Below are 6,244 nucleotides of genomic sequence, written 5' to 3'. Positions count from 1 at the left end.
GAATTACTTAGTCACAGTTTTTCCCATATATCATTCAATTTTTTTTCAACTTCCTGTTGTTAATGTTTGTGATTTTCCCACATGGTATTGTGTTGATGCAGCATTCCTTTAAATTTTTTTAATCTTCATTCATTTTTGAAGAGAGACAGAGACAGAGTGCAAGTGGGAAGGGGCAGAGAGAGAGGGAGACACAGAATCCGAAACAGGTTCCAGGCTCTGAGCTGTCAGCACAGTGCCCGATGTGGGGCTCAAATCCACAAGCTGTGAGATCATGACCTGAGACAAGGTTGGACGCTCAACCAACTGAGCCACCCAGGTGCCCCTCAGTGCAGCATTTCTTAAGTGAAGGTACCACTATTGCCTTAGGGATACTGTTCCACTCTACAAGTCTGATGCACAGGCAGAAGAATGACAAGTATGTTATAACTGCTACCTATCCAACAACAATTAAAAGCCTCGTCCACATTTCAGTTATATGAAAATAAGAAAAACTGTATATGTCAGGATCAACAAAATATAGAAGATAAGGTCAGAAGTTAGTGAGCTAGAAAAAAACAATAGACAACATTAACAAGGCCAAAAATTACTTCTTTGAAAAGACTGCTTCGTTTCTCTGGAGAAATTAATCTGGACTAAAATTAAAGTTCTGGGACGCCTGGGTGACTTAGTTGGTTGAGCATCTGACTCTAGGTCTTAGCTTAGATCATGATGTTGCAGTTTGTGGGATCAAGCCCCACATTGGGCTCTAGACACTGACAGTGCAGAGCCTGCCTGGGATCCTCTCTCCATCTCTCTCTGTCCCTCCCCTGCGCACACTCTCTCAAAATAAATAAATTAAAAAATAATAAATTAAAGCTCTATATTGGTAATGAAAAGTGAATATAACTGCATCTATAGCAGAGATTGAAGAGATAATACTATGAATAACTTTACGACAATATAATTTAAATTTTAGATGAAGTAGACAACTCATAAAAAAAGAAAACTACTAACATTGAATCAACAAGAAATTTAAACCCTTAATATTTCCATAAATATTAAAGCATTGTTTAATGTTTATTTATTTTTGAGAAAGAGAGAGAGAGAGAGAGAGAGAGAGGAAGGGGCAGAGAGAGAGCGAGACAGAGGACTCAAGCAGGCTCTGCAATGTCAGCGCAGAACCTGATGTGGGACTCAAACTCACAAACCATGAGATCATGACCTGAGCTGAGCTGAACTGAGCCACCCAGGTGTCCCAATATTAAAGCTTTTAAATTAGTAATTTAAAAACTGCCTATCAAATTTCTAGGAAACATTGCAAACTCTTCCAGGTAATAGAAAAAGAGAGAACACTCCTCAATTTAAATTGGCAGGCATAGTTTCAATATCAGAATAAGATGTTAAGAACCAAATAAGATATAAGAACCAGATGAGAATGGTATAAGAAAGAAAACCTAGGGGCGCCTGGTTGGCTCAGTCAGTTAAGCGTCCCACTTCGGCTCAGGTTATGATCTCATGGTTAGTGAGTTCGAGCCCCGCATTGAACTCTGTGCTGGCAGCTCAGAGCCTGGAGTCTGTTTCGGATTCTGTGTCTCCCTCTCTCTCTGCTCCTCTCCACTGGCACTCTGTCTCTGTCTCTTTCAAAAATAAGTAAACATAAGGAAGGAAGGAAGGAAGGAAGGAAGGAAGGAAGGAAGGAAGGAAGGAAGGCAGGCTATAAGCCAAACACCTTCATGAACATAGGTATAAAAAATGTCAAACAAAATATTAGCAAATGAAATTTAGAATTTAAAAAGATAAAACATCAAACCTAAGTTGTACATATGCCAGGAATGCAAGGGTGTATTAATGCTAAGATCTAAAAATATGATTCATTTTTACCAGATTTTTTGATGACAGTATGATTTCAATACAGTGTTTTATTGGTTTCAAATGTACAGGAAAATCTTTCAATAATTCTATACATTAGTAAGCGCTCACCATGATAAGTGTACTTGTAATCCCCTTCACTCATTTCACCCATCCCCACACCCACCTCCCCTTTGGCAACCATCAGTTTGTTCTCTATATAGTTAAGTTTGGTTTTTTGTTTGTCTTTTTATTTGTTTTGTTTCTTAAATTCCACATATGAGTGAAATAATGTGGTATTTATCTTTCTCTGACTTATTTCACAAAGTATTATACCACCTAAATCCATCCATGTTGTTACAAATGGCAGGATTTCATTCCTTTTAATGGCTGAGTAATAGTCCAAGTCCATTCATCTCCAGATGGACACTGGGTTCCTTCCATACCTTAGTTATTCTAAATAATGCTGTGATAAACTTAGGGATGTATATATCTTTTTGAATTAATGTTTTTGTTTTCTTTGGGTAAATACCCAGTAGTACAATTACTGGATCATATGGTAATTCTATTTTTAATTTTTTGAGGAACACCCATACTATTTTCCACAGTGGCTGCACCAGTTTGCATTCCCACCAACAGTAGATCCTTTTTATTTTAGCCATTATGACAGGTGTGAGGTGATATCATATTATGGTCTTGATTGGCATTTGCCTGATGATTAGTAATGTTGGCCACCTTTTCATGTGTCTGTTGGCCAACTGCGTGTCTTCCTTGGGAAAATGTCTATTCTGTCCATTTTTTAATTGAATTATTTGGGGTTTTTGTTGTTGATTTGTATAAGTTCTTTACATATTTTGGATATTAACCCCTTATTGGACATATCATTTGCAAATATCTTCTCCAATTCAGGAGGTTGTCTTTTAGTTTTGTTGATGGTTTTCCTTTGCTCTGCAGAAGCTATTTATTGAGATGTAGTCTCAATAGCTGAATTATGCTTTTGTTTCCCTTGCCAAAGGAGCCATATCTACAAAAATGTTTAAACAGTTGATGTCAAAGAGATTACTGTCTGTTTTCTTTTGGGAATTTTATGGTTTCAGGTCTCATATTTAGGTCTTTAATCCATTTTGAGCTTATTTTTGTGTATGGTGTAGAAACTGATCTAGTTTCATTCTTTTGCATGTAGCTGTCCAAATTTCCTAATACCATATATTGAAGACTCTCTTTTTCCTACTACATATTCTTACCTTCTATGGTCATAAATTAATTGACCATATATTTGTGGGTTTATTTCTGAACTCTCTATTCTGTCCCACTGATCCATGTGCTTATTTACCAGTGCCTATGTACCAGTACCATACTGTTTTAATTACTATAGCTTTGTAGAAGATCTTGAAATCTGGGATTGTGATACCTTCAGTTTTGTTCTTCTTTTTCAATATTGCTTTGGCTATATGGGGTCTTTTGTGATTCCATACAAATTTTAGGGTTATTTGTTCAAGGTCTGTGAAAAACGCTGTTGGTATTTTGATAGGGATAGCGTTAAATCTATAGATGCTTTGGGTAGTATGCACTTTTTAACAATATTAGCCCTCCCAATCCATGAGCATGGAATATCTTTCCATTTGTTTGTATCATCTTCAATTTCTTTCATTAATGTTTTCAGCATACAAGTCTTTTATCTTCTTGGTTAAGTTTATTCCTAAGTGTTTTATTATTTTGGGTACAACTGTAAATGACATTGTTTTCTTAATTTCTCTTTCTGCTACTTCTCATTAATCTTATTAACAGATTAAATTAGAAAGAAATCATTGCAATAGGTTCAGAAAAAGCATTTGATAAAATTCGGTATGTATTTACAATCTTTTAAAAAATCTCCCAGCAAATTAGGAATAAAAGAGAACTTTTTAAATCTACTAAAAGATATCTTCCTAAATGCCACTGTATTACTTTAATGAAGCATCACCTTTATGAAAAGGAACAAGACAAGAATTTTGATTACTGTCATTTTCTTTCTTTGTAAATTTTTAAAATTTTTTTTAATGTTTATTTATTTTTGACAGAGACAGAGACTGAATGCGAGTGGGTTAGGGGCAGAGAGAGAGGGAGACACAGAAGCAGAAGCAGGCTCCAGGCTCCAAGCTGTCAGCACAGAGCCTGACGCGGGGCTCAAACTCACGAGCTGTGAGATCATGACCTGAGCCGAAGTCAGCGCTCAACCGACTGAGCCACCAAGGCGCCCCTGTAAATTTTTTAAATGTTCATTTATTTTGAGAGAGAGAGAGCAGGAACAGGAGAGAGAGAGAGAGAGAGAGAGAGAGAGAGAGAGAGAGAGAGAGAATCCCAAGTAGGCTCCTCACTGTTAGCACAGAGCCTGACACAGGGCTTGATCCCATAAACCATGAAACTATGACCTGAGCCAAAATCAAGAGTGGGTCACATAAGTGACTGAACCACCCAGACGCCCCTCATTAGTGTCATTTTCATTCAGCATTGTGCAGCACTGTCTAACCAACAGTTAGACCAAGAATAAATGAGTGAATGAATGAATGAATAAATGTAAGATATTAGAAAGAATAAATTTAAACTGTCATTATTTAGGATAAGATAATTATCTATCTAGAAACTCAAAAACTCAACAGAAAAAATATTAGACATAATAAAAGAATTTAGCAAGAAGCCTGGCCAAAAGATCACTATACAAAAATTACTCACATTTCTTTACACCAGAAACCAAAATCTAGAAAACATGACTTTTTTTAAGTTTACTTATTTATTGTGAGAGAGCACACAAGTGAGGGAAGAGCAGAGAGAGAGAGAGAGAGAATTCCAATGAGGTCCCAATCTCATAAGCTGTGGGATCGTGACCTGAGCCGAAACCAAGACTTGGACACTCAACCAAATGCACCACCCAGGCACCCCAAAACATGACTTCTAAAAAGATTCTAAATGCACGGGTTACAAAAAACAAAAGATACTTAGAAATAAATCTGAAAATATTAGGTGCAACCTATATGGAGAAAATATTTAAATTTCATTGGAAAATACTAAAGAAAGCCTGAAGAATTTGTGAGATACATCATGTTTATTAATAAGAAAATAATGTCATAAAGATGTCAGTTTACTCCAGATTAATTTATAGATTCAATATAATTGATCAAAATCCCAACAGATTTTCTTTTTTTTTTTTTTAATTAAGAGAACTCAAAAAGCCAATGCTAAAATTTACTGATGAAAACAAAGATTCAAGAATAACCAAGACACTTTGGAAGACAGTAAGATTAGGGAGAACTGATCCAGTAGATAGTAAGATTTACTATAAAGCTTTAGTTATTAAGACATGTTTGACATCAGCACAGAAACAGATAACCGATAAAATAAAACAGAGACCCCAGAAACAGATCTATGCACATGTGGAATCTTGAGTATGTTACAAAGATGGCGCTGTAAGTCATGAGAAATGGATTCCTTTTGTCTAAATGAGAGTGGAACAATTGCTTAGCCATGGGGTCGGGGAGTAGGGATGAAACAGCATTTCTGCTTCTCGAATCCATCAATTCCACACAGATAAAGGGCTGGAACCTGAAAGACCAAACCTCAAAACTATTAGGAAAAAAAAGGCAGGAATATATCTTTCTGACCTTGAGATATGAAAAACTTTCTCAAACAAGACATAAAAAGCAGTAACAAAGAAAACAGAAACAGATTTGTCTACATTAAAATTAAGAGTTTGTCTTCATCGGAAGACACACACACACACACACACACACACACACACACACAGTGAAAAGACAGGCCATAAATGAGGAGAGGATATTTTCAACACATACTATGCAGCAAAGATTAGTATTCAGAATATACGTTTTTTAATTTCTTCAAATCAATTTTTAAAAAAGACAAAAATCCAATAAAACTGGAGAAATAGCACAAATAGGAATTTCACAAAAAATACAAATGGACATATGAAAAACACTCTAATTAATAACTAAAGCAATGCAGATTAAAACCACAATGAGAGAGCATTTTACACCTAGTGGATTGGCAAAAATTATGAAGTTTAACAACTCTCAGTGTTAGAAGAGGAATATAAAATCATGAGAATTCTCCTACACTGATACTGGAAGTGTAAATTGATGCAACCACTCTGAAAAACATTTTGACATTATCTTATATGTCAGTATTTAAATTTTCTAGTAGCCATGTTTAAAAGGTAAAAATAAATGGGCACCAGGCGCTGCTCAGTCAATAGAGCAGGTAACCCTTGATCTCAAGGTTGTGAGCTCAAGCCTCGTATTGGGTGTAGAGCATACTTTTTAAAAAAGGAAGGGGTGCCTGGGTGGCTCTGTCAGTTAAGCGTCTGGCTCTTGATTTCAGCTCAGGTCATGATTTCATGGTACGTGAGTTAGGGCCCCACATTGGG

Source organism: Panthera tigris, chromosome A1 (assembly GCF_018350195.1).
Source record: "Panthera tigris isolate Pti1 chromosome A1, P.tigris_Pti1_mat1.1, whole genome shotgun sequence".
In the NCBI taxonomy this organism is placed as follows: domain Eukaryota; kingdom Metazoa; phylum Chordata; class Mammalia; order Carnivora; family Felidae; genus Panthera; species Panthera tigris.
This window is presented reverse-complemented; position numbering follows the sequence as displayed.